This window comes from Notamacropus eugenii, chromosome 7 (genome assembly GCF_028372415.1).
Source record: "Notamacropus eugenii isolate mMacEug1 chromosome 7, mMacEug1.pri_v2, whole genome shotgun sequence".
NCBI lineage: Eukaryota > Metazoa > Chordata > Mammalia > Diprotodontia > Macropodidae > Notamacropus > Notamacropus eugenii.
In genome coordinates this window covers 65,656,630-65,673,529 of record NC_092878.1, presented here as the reverse complement: position 1 = coordinate 65,673,529, position 16,900 = coordinate 65,656,630, and the positions used below count along the sequence as shown (strand labels likewise).

Genomic DNA, 16,900 nt, shown 5'->3' with positions numbered 1-16,900 from the left:
GGAGAACCTCTGTTTTCTTGGTGGTAATTGTCAGGGCAAAATAACAGGAGTGGCAGAGAATCAATCCATACACTGTTGCAATTTAACTTCAGAGGTTGCATTGAATTCATAATCATCTGTGAACAAGATGTTGTGCACCAGTTGTCCCTCCACTTAAGTCTTGGCTTGTAGCCTTTTCAGATTAAATGTTACCTTTAGTGCAGTAACTGAACTTGCTGCTGTTTTCATTCTCATTGAAGACATACAACAATATCACTGAAAACATTATTCTAAAACACATGGGAGCAAGCACTCAGTCCTGCTCCACTCCACTGATGAGTGGGAAAGTGCAAGAGCATCCTTGTTTAACCAGAACCTGTGCAAGCATGGTGTCATGCAACTTTACAGAAGTATAATATTGTGAATGAGATAGTGGATAGAAAGAATGTTGGAGGCAGGAACACCTGGGTTCAAGTCCTGTCTCTGACACATATTGGCTATATGACCCTTGATAAGTCAGTAAACAGCCTCTCAGTGCTCCAGGTAACTCCAAGAATACATTGTAAAGCAGAGGTGCCAAACATGTACTCTGTATTGCTTAGTGCAAAACTCCTACTTGCTGTAGAGCCAGATTAAAATGTAATTGGGAAATACTCAAAATAAATAAATACAAAGTTATATTTAATTTTTATTTTCAGTCACACATTTTCTCCCTCCACCTTCCCTCTCACCCACTGAGAAATGATATACAATACCCATTATAGATATTTTGCTAAAATTTGTATTATATTTGTATTGCTTTTTACAAAAATTATATTTGTATTACATTATGTTTATATATGTGATGTATTATAATTATATATAATATAATATATATTAAATATAATATAAAATTATATTTATTATAAAAATTATAGATAATTTTAGCTTGTGGTTTTCTAAAATTAAGTATGGCTTGAGGGGATCCTTATATACAATTGAGTGGGCCCTGTTTATGAGTTTGATACCACCATTGTAAAGCACTTTCTGATCTGTATTGGTTGAGGGAATTTCCTCATTGAGAGTTGCTTGCGTCAATTAAATCATAGGTCCAAACTCCCTTTCCCCTCCAACTCTTAAGAATAATACAGCATTTTCAGATGATTGGCTTCAAACCCCATTAAAAAATTTTTTTGCTGCCATTTAAAAAAAATATACCCTGGTTACCCTCATAGTGAATGATGGAAAGTATTGTTTGGCTGAAGGAAAGCATTAGCTAAGTACTTATGACTCTGGCTCCTCTTATATGGGCAGACCCATGCTGTACCCAGCTCATCTCTTCAGATGTGATGTTCCTTCTAGTTACCAGAGGGCAAGAGTTATTTCAACCCTGCTCTGGGAATTGGAACCATGAGAGGCAAAGTTGCCCAAGTGGATTTCTCTTGCATCTCCTTACAAGTTACCTTTCTCTGAGTGCTGATTCATTTGTATCCAGTAGGGTTCTGATGTGTTATCTTTTCCTTATGTTTGGGGAGCTTTAGTAATAGTTATCAACCAAAAATTCTCTTTAGCTTTCCCATACAGTGCAAAAAAAATCCCATCAAATCCTATAGAAAATCTCCTCTCTGTGTATAGCTGACCCTAGACTCCTTCTCAACTGCTTTTAAGCAAATGAAATATGTAAAGTCCAGTAATGCATTTTGTTAACTATTGTTTAATCTTAATAGCAAATTTTAGAGTCAAATGCAGAACAGACTTTGAAAAGACAGAAATAAGCTTTGGAAGGAATATATGTTGTCACTGGAGGGAGAAGGAAGGAGAGAAGGCAACTGTCACCACCATATTCTTGGCAAAGACACATTATCTTTCTGCCATGTCTTCAAGTAGCCCTAATCCCACAGCTACAGTCTTTTCTCATTATATCATCTATCTGCTTCTTCTCTCAGTGTAGGAGCTATGGAAGTAACAGCAATGGTAGAGACAGATGGTCCCCCCTCATACCTCATTTCTTTCTCTAAGTCATTGTTCCTCAGAGACATCTCACACTCTCCCTTTAGTAGCTCCCATGGTTGAAGGCATTTGGTGTGGAGACTGCGTCATCTTGGTGGAAGGTCCTAGAGCAAGGGTGGGGAACCTGTGGCCTTGAGGCCACATGTGGCCCTCTAAGTCCTCAAGTCCAACCCTTTGATTGAATCCAAACTTCACAGAACAAATCCCTGTATAAAAAGGACTGGTTCTGTAACACTTGGTTCTGTAAAACAGTCAAAAGACTGTACTCAAAGATGTAGAAGCCCACAATATGGTTTCTCTCCCATTGAGATGGTAGCAGGGTCTGGAGACAGACCCTTGTTTCCATAGACAACATAGTTATCATCTTTTCTGTTCATTGTGGTAGCAATTCCCTTTCAGAGCTTTGTCCACTTTTCAACACACATATATTCAAATCAAACAAAAGTTCTCTCTCTCTTCTCCTTTTGACCTTTCAAGATGCAATGAGAGGGGGATTGACATTTCCTGGGGCAGACATAGCCTCAGTGATCTTTGATCAGAATTTGCTGAGCATTTCTCTCCCATCCTGATGGTAATCACCTTAGCTGTATTTTATTTTTTCCTGTTTATTTTTTTATTTTCCAAATTTATTTATTTGTTTTCAATTTTCAACAATCAGTTCCATAAGTTTAAAATTTTCTCCTCCTCCCTCTTCCCTTCCTCCCTAAGATGATATGCAGTCTTATATGGGTGCCACACACAGTCTTATTAAAGACATTTTCACATTAGTCCTTGCATATATGAATTAAAACAAATGAGAGAAAGCATGAGAAAAACTAAATAAAACCTTTAGCTGTATTTTAACTTCTTGCTAAATGAGGGCTACATAAAGAAAAACAATTAAGCAAAATTAACTGATTGAAAAAACCCTAAGGCTGACAGCATAAATAACATTCTGTTTCCATACTCCATCAGCTCTCCGTCAAGAGGAGACTAGTGTGTTTCTTTATTCTTCAGGATCAAGAATGGTCACTGAGATTAATCTGAGTTCAACTGCTTTTTAGTTTGCTTTCATTTATATTATCGAAGTTATTGTATCTGTTGTCCCCCTAGGCCTCCTTATTTCACTCTGTAACAGTTCACATAGGTCTTCTCTTGCTTTTCTGAAATCCTTAGATTCCTCATGTACCATAATAGGAGTTCATTCTTGTCATATACCACAGTTAGTTCAGCTATTTTATAATCAAAGAGTATCAATTTTATTTCTAATTCTTTCCTTGAAAAGTGCTGCTTTGAATATTTTGTAATAGATGAGGCCCTTCCTTCTGTCTTTGACCTTGTTGGGCATATACCCAGTAATGTAATCATTGGGTAAATTGCCATGAACAATTTGGTGACATTTCTCATGTATTTCCACATTCATGGACTTTACAATTTAGGTGGACTTTACAATTTTCTCACATAGTTTTGTGTTGGTGATTTTGCTTTTACAAAATAAACTTGACTTTGAGACTAGATATGACCACATATTAGGCAACCAAAGGTTTAAGAATAAAACCCACTGTGCAGGTGCAGAAATGGGGGAGAGAGGGAAGAAGTTTCAGGATCTCAGAGTGAGAAGGATTTTGATACTCAAAATACTAAAACAAAGTCTCATAAGTGATGCAGATAAACCTGCTCAAGGAGGATGATTTTTTTTAATATAGGTCTTCAAGCCTAGATAAATTTGTATGAGGCTACTATTCATCTTTTTCAAGGAGTGAAGTAGCACTGTACTAGGGGGTCAGAGTCTGAGGTTTCCTTCTAAGTTCTGTCACTAATTAGCTTCACTCCCTTCTTTTGCTCTTAAAAGGTTTATTGATTTTTTTTTTATTCCTGTATGTGCTTCATCTTCCAATATACATTTCCTCCTTTCCCACCCTAAGCCATTCCTTATGATAGAATAAAAAAGAGGAAAAGATACCCTTTTAAACCATATTTATTTCTTTATTTATTAGTTTCAAGACCATCCTCCTCAAGAAGACAGAAGCAAATTGGAGTTTAATGGTTTGATTTTCTCTTTGACATCTGTTAATATTAACATCTAACCTAAAGCAGTGAACTTCTTTGCCTTTTTCATGATCTGAACATGGGTAAATTGAATCTTTTTCTTGGTTCTTAGCATTAGGTTTTTGGAAGTTGGCTAAGGGGAGACAGCCTTCTGTCATTTTGAGCTATTGTATTATTTTATTCTTGGGTTTTATTCCATTTTCAGTTGAAATATTTTAAAAAAAACTTTGATGTGTTAAACATCTCCTAATATATATAAAATCTTTTTCAAAATTCAAGTGAAGCAGTTTCCTTAAAGACGATGAGGTTCTCCAGAGTATCAGTTTGTAGATCATATTGTAATGATAGTATTGAGCCTAGAATACTACAAGGAACTTAATGAAATTCACAACCACTCAAATCAGATTAGTACAGTAATTCTTGTAGGTTAAACCAGATGGATGAGGAATGCATATTGCTTAGATTATGAAATAGGGTTGGATGGGCAGCCAATCGAATTAGTATACTTCAGACAAATATCTGAATCAGAACTTGAAAAGGAGAGAGGTAGCCTGGATGACATTTGGGAAAATGCATAGTACTTTCAGCATCCCAAGATGCTCTTGCAACCAAAGCACAATTTTGTCACATCAGTCTTTTCTCTACACTGGCTGTGGGTCATCGAATATCATAATATCAGAAGAAGAAAAAATAAAGGTGATCCAAAGGATAATTGAAAGGTTTATGGTGGGTGTCAGTACTCTGCAACACATTACCAGTGATAATTTGCATTCAGCAGGAATCATAAAAGATACCTTCAAGGATAAGTATTATTTTTGGAAAAGGAGATTGGACAGTCCCATAGCTATAGTGACAAAGACACACTAGGATGATATAAAATACCAGATAGAATCCTAAACAGGGATTCACAGATCCTGGGCTCTAGTGTTGGCTCTGTTACTCCCTGTAACCTTGAGAAATTCACCTCTAAAAGTGCTCAATTTGGAGACAAGAATTCAAATGCTGGATTTGCTACTTATTAGCTAAGTGATCTTGAGCAGATCTTTTAACCTCTTTGGATCTCAGTTTCCTCATTTGTAAAATAACAGGGTTAGACTAGGTCAATGGTATCAAAATCAAATAGAAAAGGGGTCCACTAAACCACATGTAAGGATCCCTGTTGGTTGCATAGTGTCTTAGAAAACCACACATTAACATCATTTATGTTTTATTGTATTTTTATTTATTTTGCTAAACATTTCTCAATTACAATTTAATCTGGTTCTGGCTGCACTTTGGAGTGCTGGGGGTTAGTTTGATACCTTGGTACTAGATGACCTCTAAGGTCCCTTTCACCCTATAACAGACAGATAACTTGGGTATTGCCATGGTAATGGTGAAAGAGTAAAAAGACCCAGAAGACAATTTTACTGAGTTAGATAGATTCTTTATGGAGTATTTGTGGAAGAATTTGAACAAGAAATGTAAAGGATGAGGAGGCATGATGGTGTTCCAGTCTCTGGAATTTGCTATCTGCCCCACCATTAGACCCTTAAGACTTCACCAAAACTTTCATTTTGCCCTGCAGATGAACTTTCTTTCATGTGTTGGCTGCCCCTTGAGAAAAGGAACTTTGATTTTTTCTGTTTGTTTCCCTAATGCTTAGCATAGTACTTAATATAGTACTCTTGATAAATGCATTTTCATTCATTCTTTAAAACAGGTAACTTATTTGGTTAAAAAAAAGAAAAATTACTTAAAACAATCAAACACGTTTTACTTTTTGTTGATGTAAAATTTCTATGTAAAGAATTGATCATAGGAGTTTCAGATCAATTTGAGTGGCTCTCTAATCAAATTGATGAGATTATAGGGCACCGGTCACCGTGGCACACCTTCTGGCCCATATGTACATATTTCCACTGTCTTCCTAATGAGTTAGTTTCAAAGATTGGTTTTCTTCCTGATAAGGGGTTGAGTGAGAATCAGTTACCTGCTCCCTGTGTTCTGTAAAATTTAGCTGACAAATTTTGCCCTCTTTAGATCTTTTTTGCCTCTTCTGCTTTTATCTTGATCCAGAGCATAACTACTATCAATGAGAAGAAAGGAATTTCTCCTTTGCACAGTTCCAGGAGAACTGATAGCAACTTGCAGCTGAGGCACATGGCAAAAGTAGACATGAGTTTATAGGTAGCCTGAAAGGAGAGATCCTGAGAGTGGGCTTTCTCAGTTTAGCAGAGGATAGAAACTGGGTTACTGTGAAATTTTCAATAGAAGCACATGACAGAAGCAGAATGTGTTTTCCCAGCTGACTTGACTAGAGAGTCTCAGTTTTGTGCTAAATGAGTAATCCCAAGTTTAAGAGTTCTTGAATTTAAGCGTTCAGTTTCATAAAGTCTATACTTGTTGAATATCCTTCTCTTTTGTGGCTCTTTTGTTAACTGTTGAATGACCCATAGTTGTCTCACTTTGTTCCAGTATCGAACATAAACTCAGGCCACATGGCCTGATTTGGGCCCAGCCCACTACAATTTCATACCTGGAGGATAAGTCCCAGTTCATTCCCTTTTGTGGCATTAGTGAGTGAGATACAGGTTATTTGAAAGCTGTAGGTGTTTCTGTATCTATTTAAGGATTCTGATAGGTGCTCTGCATCTTTTGAATTTTTTATGGCATGAAACAAAGGCTCTCAAATATCTGTATTCACATTGTACTTTGTGAGCTTATACATAATAATGTTAGTATCTAGCATTTATATAGAACCTACTATGTGCCAGGCATTATGCAAAGCTATTTACAAATACCTCATTTTATCCGTTTAACAAAAGGGAATTTAAATGAGAAAGTATCTGGGGCCTGATTTGAAAGTCAGTTCTTCTGGACTCCAGGCCCCACACTTTTACATAAAATGGGGATCTCTTTTACATACATTTGGAGAAATCAAGAAATTTCCCCTATACTCAGTTAGCCTCCTTCTACCACTTAAATTTGCTTTCTCATGTCTCAGACTTCCATGAAGAGGAAACCCTGGATTCAAGTTTGCTATGTTTTAGAAAGTTCATAAAATATAATCATCCATAAATTAGTCTCCTCGTTTCACTCAGGAGCCCTCAAGCCCAATAGGGGAGAAGAAATTCTTTCACTCTGAAATTCTGAACGTGAAAGTTCATTCTCCTTATCTCTCTTATCTCTCACATATTCTCACATCAGTCCTCCTTTCTCCTCCTCTCAGGTGTGGCGGAGCTAATTCCTACTGCTTGGGGGAGCCAATTATTAAATTTTTAGTGAATAGTTACACCTCTGAAGTCAGCAAATGCTGCAAATCAAACTTTGGTTTCTTATTTTGTTGATTGTCTAGACTTGGGGGTCATGAAGAAAATGTTAATGCAGACTAATTTTAAAAGTGTGTTCTGTCTGCTTGCTTTTTCTTCTTTTGTCTTTTGCCCTTTCCCTTTCAGAAATAATGAAACACACAATGAGGAATAGTTATAGTCAACATTTAAAACAGAAGATTTAAAAGTAATTTTAAATATGAATGCTTTGATAAATAAATAGATAATACGTTAATAATAAGGGATAAACATCTACTGGGTCAGACAGACCGCACCTGTCAGCATGAGCTACTTGTAAAGATAAGTTCATCGCCAATGTCTTCCCCAGGCCTCAGCTGTTCTAACTTGAATTGACGCAGTAGTGAAATCCAGTGGTTCTGAAACTGTAGCTAGGAAAGCCGCCCCTATTCTAGGCTGTCTCTCTAACCTCTATTTTGTGTGCTTACTCTTGCATGTTTGAATCAGATCGCCATTTACACATCCCCCTTGCAGCTCATCACTCTGCCATAGAAATATCTCCAAGTTGGTTGATAAAAATGGGATAAAAATAGCACCTACCTCCAGGATGTTGTGAGGATAAAATGATATATTTGTTAAGTTGTTTGCAAATGTCAATGTGCTACAGAAATGCTAGCTATTATAATTATACATGTTCGCAGGTAAGTACTTACGGCAAATTTCTTTATATCCTCATGTTTAATAAATGTTTATTAAAGGCTCACTGATTCAAGAGTGTCAATAACCACTGAGGGAAATAAGATGATTGTAATCTTCAATTATCAGGAAAGTCTTCTAGAAGAAGATTAAACTTGAGCAGAAACATTTAAAAATATTTTATTTTTTCTCCAACTACATGTAAAGAAAATTTTTAACATTCATTTAAAAAAAATTGAGCTCCAAATTTTCTCTCTCTCTTGCCCTCCTCCCCCTCCTCCGTGAGGCGGTAAGAATTTGATGCACATTACACATATGCAATCACGCACAACATTTCTATATTAATCTTATTGTGAAATAAGACAAAGACCCAAAGTGAGGAAAGACCATGAAAAAAATAGTTTAAGATAATAGGCTTCGATTTGCTTTCAGACTCCAGCTGTTCTTTCTGGGGAGGTGGATGGCATTTTCCATCATTGTCTCAGATCATTCGTTGCATGGATGAGAATAGCCAAGTCATTCAGAGTTGATCGTAGTGCAACATTGCTGTTACTGGATACAATGTTCTCCTGGCTCTGTCACTTTGTATCACTTCGTGTAAGTTTGAGCGGACATTTTCAAGGAGTTGCACCTCGAAGAGGTCGAGGTGTGGAAGGAGAGTATTCCAGCTGGTTCTGCACCAGGGAGCTGCTGGTGCAAGGACGCAGGGCCGGGAGCTGGCCCGTCACGGATGGGGAACCGGAAGGAGGTCTGATTGGCTGAACAGGACGGTGCCCGAGGGAGATGAACTCTTAACCAAATCTGGAAAGACGCGTGCGCTGGTTCTAGAGCGTGCCGGACTTTAAAGACCAAACAGAAGGATTTGCATTTTCTCCTGCGGGTAATCGGAGTCACTAAAGAAGTAATTTAGTATTAGTGAAAAATGTAGAGCCACCAGACTTATCGCTGTTCATGATCATAAGACTTTTGGCTAGACCTAAGGGACCACATCCATCACTGTTGGACGCCGGGTCCTCAACGAAGAAGAGTTAAAGAGCGTAAGGAACCTGCAGCTCCTGTCGACATTACTCCAGACACCCCCTCTCAGGCTACTGGCCCTTTAAACCAAATTGTAAGAAGAGGGAAGGGGAAGGGACGCAGGCGGGACAGCTGCCAGACGCCTCTTCGGTCTGGGACGCGGGTACGGGCTTCTAGGCTTCTTCCGGCAAAGCCACCGGGCGGCTCCCCCGCAACCCTTCCTGGGACTTGCAGTCCATTTTCTCTCCTCGCGGTCTTTCCAGGGTGGGTCTGTCCGCCGTCCCAGCTACATGGACTACATCTCCCAGAAGGCCACGGGGCGGCTGCGGGGGGTCCGCTGCAGCCTCCACGGCTGGGCGGCTAGTTCAAGTTGCCATAGCTGCCGAGGCTGGGGACGAGAAGAGTCAGTTGCGCCGGCCGCGTCTGGTCAGTTGCAGCTTTTTGCAACGGCTGGGTGAAAGTTAAAGATGATTCGGCGCTGAGGGCCTCTCCTCCCCTCCCGGCCCTCTCCTTTCTTAGGTGAGTGTCACCCCGCTTCTCGTCCCTGTCCTCACGCTCCCTCCCCCACCCTCCAACTCGGGGCTTTGGCTGGTCCTCAGGGTATCGGGGCTGGAGGGGTCAAGAGCGGGGAGTCCTCCGGCCGGTGCCCGATTAGATCTCAGCTTAGGGAAGCGGACGTGAACGTGTTCTTTGTTCGCATTTACTGACTCGCAGGGGCGCCGAGTGCCCGCAGCTGCCTTCTCCTCCTTGGTCGGACCCCCATCTCCTGTACTTACGTTGGGGTCTCTTGTGGGCGCTCCGTTGTTCGAAGGGACGTGGAGCAGAGGGGGCAGGTGCTCCTGGACCGGAGACCGTGCCTCGAGATGATTGCGGCTGTCAGACGTTTAGTGAAGGGCTGTGGTATGGAGCAGATCGAGCGGCAAGCTTGTGTTAAGTGCTCGCTGTGTGTCCAGCACTGGAGATACGGAGAAAGACTAACCCCCAAAACTAACCCAAACAAAAAACCAACATATGGTCTCTGCCCTGAAGGAGCTTACGTTCTAATGCAACAAAGCTGTACATAGAAGAGATGTACGGTGTCCCAAAAGGCTTGGGGAGGTTTCGAAGTCTAACTGCAGTTGGCCTTCAGGTCCATTTCACGCAAGATACAAAAGCCTGACGTGTCTTTATGTTTGAAGGTTAGTTTCAGTATAGTTGGACATCTACTTGGTGCTATTTGTACGGTATTATTTTAATACTATTAAGAGCTTAAAACTGTCCTAAGACTTTTGTGACATCCTGTGTAACAGAGGTAATTCCAGTAGAAGAGAAGGGTGAAGATTAGGGAAAGGCATCTTTCAGAAGGTAGGATTTCAAATGAAGTCGGATTAGAGCGCTGTCCTTGGCCCCAGTAGGCAGAGCTATAAGTTTTAAGATTTAGAGCAGAGTGGGATCTTAGAGATCAAGCTTTTCATTTTACAGACAAGGAAGCTGAGGCCCTGGAGAGGTAGAATAACTTGCCCAAGGTCACACATATAGAATGTGTCAGATTTGACCCTACGATTGTAAATCAAGCACTCTTTCACTACACCCCTGTTTATTATCGAAGTCCATGAAATCTCTAGGATACCAGGGAGATCTAGTTGAAAATTGCAAAAGTAGTTCCAGGCTTAATGGAAGGAGAAACTCCCCCTAATTAGGGTTTTCCAGAAGTGGAATGGATAATTTGATGGTCTCGATGACCACTTGTCTGAAGATGTTATAGAAAAGTGTTCTTGTTTTCAGGCATGAGATACAGGGCCCTTCCTATAATTCTCTGTATGTATATTTGTGGAAGACTTGGTGCCTGATGGAATCTCCTTTGAGAAGGTCACAGTGTAAGGCGGTCACCTTCCAGTACTTGGATGTGAAACTATAAAGTTGTCATCAGAATTGGGCTACACACACACACACACACACACACACACACACACACACACACACTCACTCTCTCTCTCTCTCTCTCTCTCTCTCTCTCTCTCTCTCGGACAACTGAGTAGTCCTTTATTTGAATTATTTTTCATTTTTTCCAAGAAATTGGGGAGAACTCTAATTAGCTGTATTATTGGATTATACTTGTATAAAAATTGTGTTTTGTAAGCCTGCCTTAGAAATTTGCTAGCTCTCTCTCTGTCTTTCTGTCTCTCTCACTCTCTTCCTTTCTATCTCTTTTCCTCTCTATGTCTCTGTGTCTCTGTCTCTCTTACTAACTCGATTTCTCTCTAAATCTCTCTTTCTGTCTCTATATTTCTGTCTGAGAAAAATCACTTAAAACTCTGTAAGTTCATATCCAATGGGGATAATAATAGTATCTAGTTGCCAGGGTTGTTGTGAGGATCAAATGAAATAACCTACGTTCAGGACTTTGTAAACCATATAACACTGTATAAATTCTGGGTATTATTTTTCAAGAGGCAATAGAAAGCTTGTTGAAGATATAGATAGAGCAAAGGAATGACAGAGGCCTGAGCTTTAGGAAGATTATTTTGGCAGCTGTGTTCCTTCAAATCAGTCAAGTACTTACTGAGCACCTACTATGTACCAAGCGCCTGCAACTGGATAGGCTACCCCTCTGCCTTACTCAAAACATAAAACAAAAAACTGTCATCATGAAAACTTATTTCAGAAGAAATGCTTCATTATTCCATATATCTATGCATTCTATCTACATTTATTATTCTATCTATATTATTCGATTTATATCACTTCTCTCTCTTTTGTCATTTCAAAATAAATGTCACATTCCTTTTCCTCAGCACATCATGAGCTACCCCATGGTTCTTAAACAAGAGATTGGCTCAGTGTTTGGCTCTTGTTCCTTCATTTTTTGTGCTTCTATTCCAAGGTCCGAGCAGAGAATCTGAAGGTGTTTTAATAAATACTTGTTAATTACTTGGCTGAAAAAAAAATCGTTCTTTATATGAGTTGGTTCTCTGGATTTATTTCCTTTTTAATCCCTCATAGGGTCAATCTACAAATCCATATCAGTTACTCTAAATGAGTGGTTTATAGCTAATCTTATGACTGTGTGTAAGTGGATGAAGTTTGCATGGTTTGTAGCTTTCTATTCTAGCTACTATTCCTGTCCAAAATTTCTATTCTAGTGCCTTTTTGTAATCTAGGGTACCTCTACCCATCTGCCACTTATTTTAACAAATATTCCATTCTTTATTTCAGAAAAGGTTGCACATATGTTCTCTGATCAATTTTTATGGAGACAAATACCACTTTTCAGGAATATTGTATCAGACCTTTTGCTGATTATAGTCTTAGAAATAAGCAGATGTTAATTCAGTCAGAAGTCAGAAACAAGGACAGACCTAAGAGGAATTAGATTTTTCTGATTTCAGGAAAAATAAAAAATTCAGTCGGCAGCTCTAGCATTGTATTTCTTTAGTTCACTAGCATCTGAGAAGCATCTTTAGAAGCATCTTATAATTTTTTTTCATTTAAGGGTGGGATAGGATGTAAAGTTAGTTTATTGGCAGAACTTAGGTTATTCAAGTGTATGACTTAAGCAGTAAGTCAAGAAATCAAAATCAGAAGAATTATGTTAATTTGCAGTATTGGTTTTCTTTAAATCACAAGACTGACATACGGTATAATGGTACTGAATGTATTGCTGTATTCTAGGGATGTGCTACTATACATACCATATGGTATTAAAGCAAATTGAACAGGCTGAAGAAATTGCAGTTATGTACCATCAATGTGTAAATTTGCCTTTTGTCATTGTAGAGGATACACTTTGACCTGTGTGCTTGTGAATAAAGATTTTCTGGGTAAGCTGGTTGTACGCTTATCCTTTCTGATCTCAGATATATTCATTTTAACAAATATTTGTTATGTACTTACTGTATGCAAAGCAGTATGATAGGAAGTGGTAAGGAGTAGGAGGTGGGATAGTTAGGGAAGTATGAGAACCGGAAGGAGATAAAGCTCCTGTTCTCATGAACTTACAGTATGTCATGTGTATAAAGAGAATAAGTTAACTTTATTACTTTAAAAACTTTAAAGTTGTAGGTGTCTTTACCTCTTGTTTTATTTATCTATCAGTAGTTTGGGAAAAGTAGAGGGGCAGCCAGCATTCATCAAATAGGCTCTTTGCCCCTAACCTCATGGTGCTGACGAAATGATAGAAAGGAGAGGTATGTTTATAAGGAAAGCAGTGATCTCAGAGGAGAGCAGTAAGAATTTTGGGGGTTTGCTTTGTAAGTATGTTTTTTCTTTGGGTTTCTGAGATGTTTATGAATAACAAAACTTATGTTTTTGAGGGAAGAAAGCAGTAGAAACTGGACCTTGGAGATGTAGTTATTTTGGGCTTAAGAATAATTTTATTCACAGATGAGCCTTGCTAAAAGAAAATACTTTTCAAAATATTCAGTACTCTTCAAAAATCCAGACCTTTAGAATCGGAGCATTTTACATAAAAAAAAAAGATTATTTGCTTTTCACCACTTGGCTTATTTGAAGAGTATGTTTTCCTTCCTTCCTTCCTTCCTTCCTTCCTTCCTTCCTTCCTTCCTTCCTTCCTTCCTTCCCTTCCTTCCCTTCCTTCCTTCCTCCTTCCTTCCTTCCTAGAAGCATAATGGTGTACTGGAAAGAGTAATGGACTTGGACTCAGGAATCAGGGTTAAATCTTGTCTTAGATACTCAGCTGTGTAGTCTTGGATGCGTCACAACTTCTCAGTGTTTTCAGGCTTCTATTTTAGTTAAATGGGGATAAAATGTAAACTGTTTTGAGGAAATTTATAAAACTTCAGACTATATAAATGTGTTCTTTATTAAAATATTACTTAATTTCAGGTCACCTTTTTAGGAACATAGTAATTTTAGAAATCAAGCTATTTGGGTGCAAATGACTATCATTCTTCTCACCTATTATTTTCAAAAGCTCTTTGAGTTGTTAGCACTATCAGTCCTTAAATTATCTTTAAATGTTATCCTTAAAAAGAATAAATACTGTAAGAATTTGAGGTATTTATAAAATGATCAGATTTAACATGAGCCTCAGACACAAGATTTGTCAATAGAAAATCTCTGATTTCTGTCTGGGCTTATTACTGTACTTTTTTTTTTTTGCCAGTGATAATATAACCAGTAGTATAAAAGGAATTATAATAAGCAAAATACATCTTTGGGCCTTTCTTATAATCTTATCTTTGAGGTCATGGGTTCAATGATCATTTCTATGTTGATGACACCCATATCCTTCATCTGAGCTCTGTCAGCAGTTCGTTGTATATACCTCTGTCTCCTTGTGTCAGTCAGCTTAAGCTTAGCACATCTACAATGAAACTCCAGAGAGTTTCCCTGAAAACCTGCCTTTGCTTTGTATTTCCTTATTGTTATTGAGGGCTTTGTCATCTTTCTAGTTGACCATACTTGCAGCCTCACAGTCACCTTCTTACTCTTCACCCTCCTTCCACAGCCTCACAGTCACCTTCTTACTCTTCACTCTCCTTCCACTAATTTATCCGTTTTCCTCAGTTATCAAGTCTTTTCGATTCTTCCTTCACAGAATTTCTCACATCAGTCTCCTTTTCTCTAGCCATGTGGTCTTTCACCTGGATTATTGTCTCTAGATTATTCTCCTTTTTTAAGGTTCTCCTCTCCAATGCATCCTCCACATAGCTACAAAAAATATTTTTCATAAGGTACAAATAACAATGACATTCCTCCACTTAAGAATCTTTAGTGGTTTCCTATTATACAATAAAATATAATCTCCTTAGCTTGACATTTAAAGCCCTTTAGACTTAAACAACCTTTAAATTTAGATTTAGACAACCTTTCTAGATTTGTTTCACACTGTATCTTTTTATGTACTCTGAGGCTCAGGGAAGTAAAATGATTTGCCCAAGGTCACACTGTAAGATGTCAGAGGACAGATGGGCCCTGGACTCTTAGTGCTCTTAACATTGTACAACATTAACTTAAGTGGATATCCATTGGTAGGAATATCTATTTAATTCAACAAGCATTTATTATTTATCCACTATGTGGGAGTCATTATTGCTCACTGGAAAATGTACTGCAGTCAGAGTGCCTGGATTCCAGTCTTGCCTCTGACACTTTATCCTTGTGTGACCTGGGGCTAATTATAATAGGTAGCATTCATATAATACTTTAAGGTTTGCAGAGTGCTTGGCAAGCATTGCAATGCGTATTCTCTGCAGAACAATCCTGGGAAGTAGGTGCTATTGTTATCCTCATGTTGCAGATAAGGAAATTGAGGCAGGTAGCAGTTACTTCCCCTGGGTCGAAGAGGTAGTAAGTATCTGAGGCGGAATTTGAAGTCTTCCTGATTCCATGTCCAGTATTCAATCTACTGAGTGACTAATTGTCACTTAATCTTCCTGGGCTCAAGTTTCCTTCTATATAAAATGAGATGCTTGGATTAGATAGTCTTTGAGGTACCTCCAGTTTTTGGTTTGTGATCCTGTGTCCTGTTCACTTAGCTAGTCACTGGTGATACAAAGGCAACTATCCTAAAAGTTTCTCCCTGAAATTCTACTGGGTGGAAACAGTGCATACACAGTTAAGTCAATACAAAGTAATTACAAAGTGATTCTGAGGGAGAGGAAGTGCTTCTGATTGTGGGGATCTGAAAGGGCTTCACAGAGGAAGCATTAGGAGCCAGCCTAAGGATTCCAGTAGGTAAGAGGTGATGAGGGAGAGTAGTCCACAGCCTGGGCAGTGACAGGGAGACAGACATTGAGTGTCATTTATGAGGAGGAGCATGCCGTTCTGTTTACTGGAATGGAAAATTTCAATGGAAGTAACATCAGGAAAGATAGGCTGGAGTTAGATTGTGAAGGGCTTTCAGGACAAACACAAGAATTAGTATTTGATCTAAGAGACAGTGGGGAGTCACTGGAGCATTTGGAGTAGGGGAGTGAAATAGTCAGACTTTGGTTTTTAGAATATCACTTTGATAGCTGTGTAGAGAATGAATTGGGGAAGGATTGGAGTGAATTGGGATAGATAACTTTGGGTCAGGGAGAATAATTAGTGTCTAGATGGGAGTTGGTGAGTAACCCAAACAGGTCACGTGAGACAAGGGAGATGGATGCATCCAAGAGAGGCTGATTGTATCTTTACAACGGAATTTGGCAACTAATTAGATATAATGGCAAGGGAGAGAGAGGAGTCAGAGATGACTCTAAGGATGTGAAGCTGGTTGTTAGTTACCCTAAACAGAAATGGAAAAGTCAAGAAAAAGGGTTAATTTAGGAAGAAATATGAGTTCTATTGTGGATGTGAGATTGAGGTGTGTGAGGGACACCTGCGTGGGAATATCTACCAGATATTTACCTAACTGTAAATGCACGGGTTTCTGCGTTTGGGCCTTAACATATATGCATTTGTACTGTGGAGAAGATTTGTTAGAATATAGAGCTAATCTGAGCTGTGGTTTTCTTGAATAAATGCTTCATTGAGAAGGTATATTTAGATTAGAATGTAAAAGATTGGGTAGCTGGTAGGAGGCTATCCAGATCTGAGCAGATTTTTAATGGTAAGAGAGTGAGGGACAATAAGGATATTTGCCTGGATGGAGAAAAAGGCACATTTATGACAGTACTGAGGATGGGACTGGTTGAAAGTGTTTGGCTAATTTAGAGTTGAAGGGATTATAGTGTAAATGAATACCAGAAGTTGTAGGCTAAATGCAAATGACTCCGATATATCAAAATAGGGTTATCTTGGTTAGTCATTTGCAGTTACTTTAAGTTTAATGTGGTTGTATTTTGAACATATGTACTCAAATGGATTTGTGATCCCATGAAATATTTATAACTTTGTTTATGACCCAGCACACAAATAATCAAGTATTTTTATTACTGTTGTACAGCTGAAGCCATTTCTTTTGAAAACAATTTGCTTAGTAAATTTTATCTAGG

The 16,900-nt window shown here is 38.6% G+C and overlaps 1 protein-coding gene across 13 annotated transcripts in view; it reads left to right on the top strand.

The window, feature by feature from the left end:
- The first annotated feature begins 8,581 nt into the window (after positions 1-8,581).
- The window catches only part of CEP128 (centrosomal protein 128), a 559,633-nt gene continuing 551,314 nt past the window's right edge, over positions 8,582-16,900 (top strand). For 7 of the 13 annotated variants that reach the window (XM_072623249.1, XM_072623247.1, XM_072623253.1 and 4 more), the window contains exon 1: positions 8,740-9,497. The gene's annotated coding sequence lies outside the window, so the exon portion shown is untranslated. Of the gene's footprint in view, positions 9,498-16,900 lie in introns of all 13 variants that reach the window. The other 6 variants (XM_072623251.1, XM_072623245.1, XM_072623250.1 and 3 more) reach the window with 5 other exon arrangements.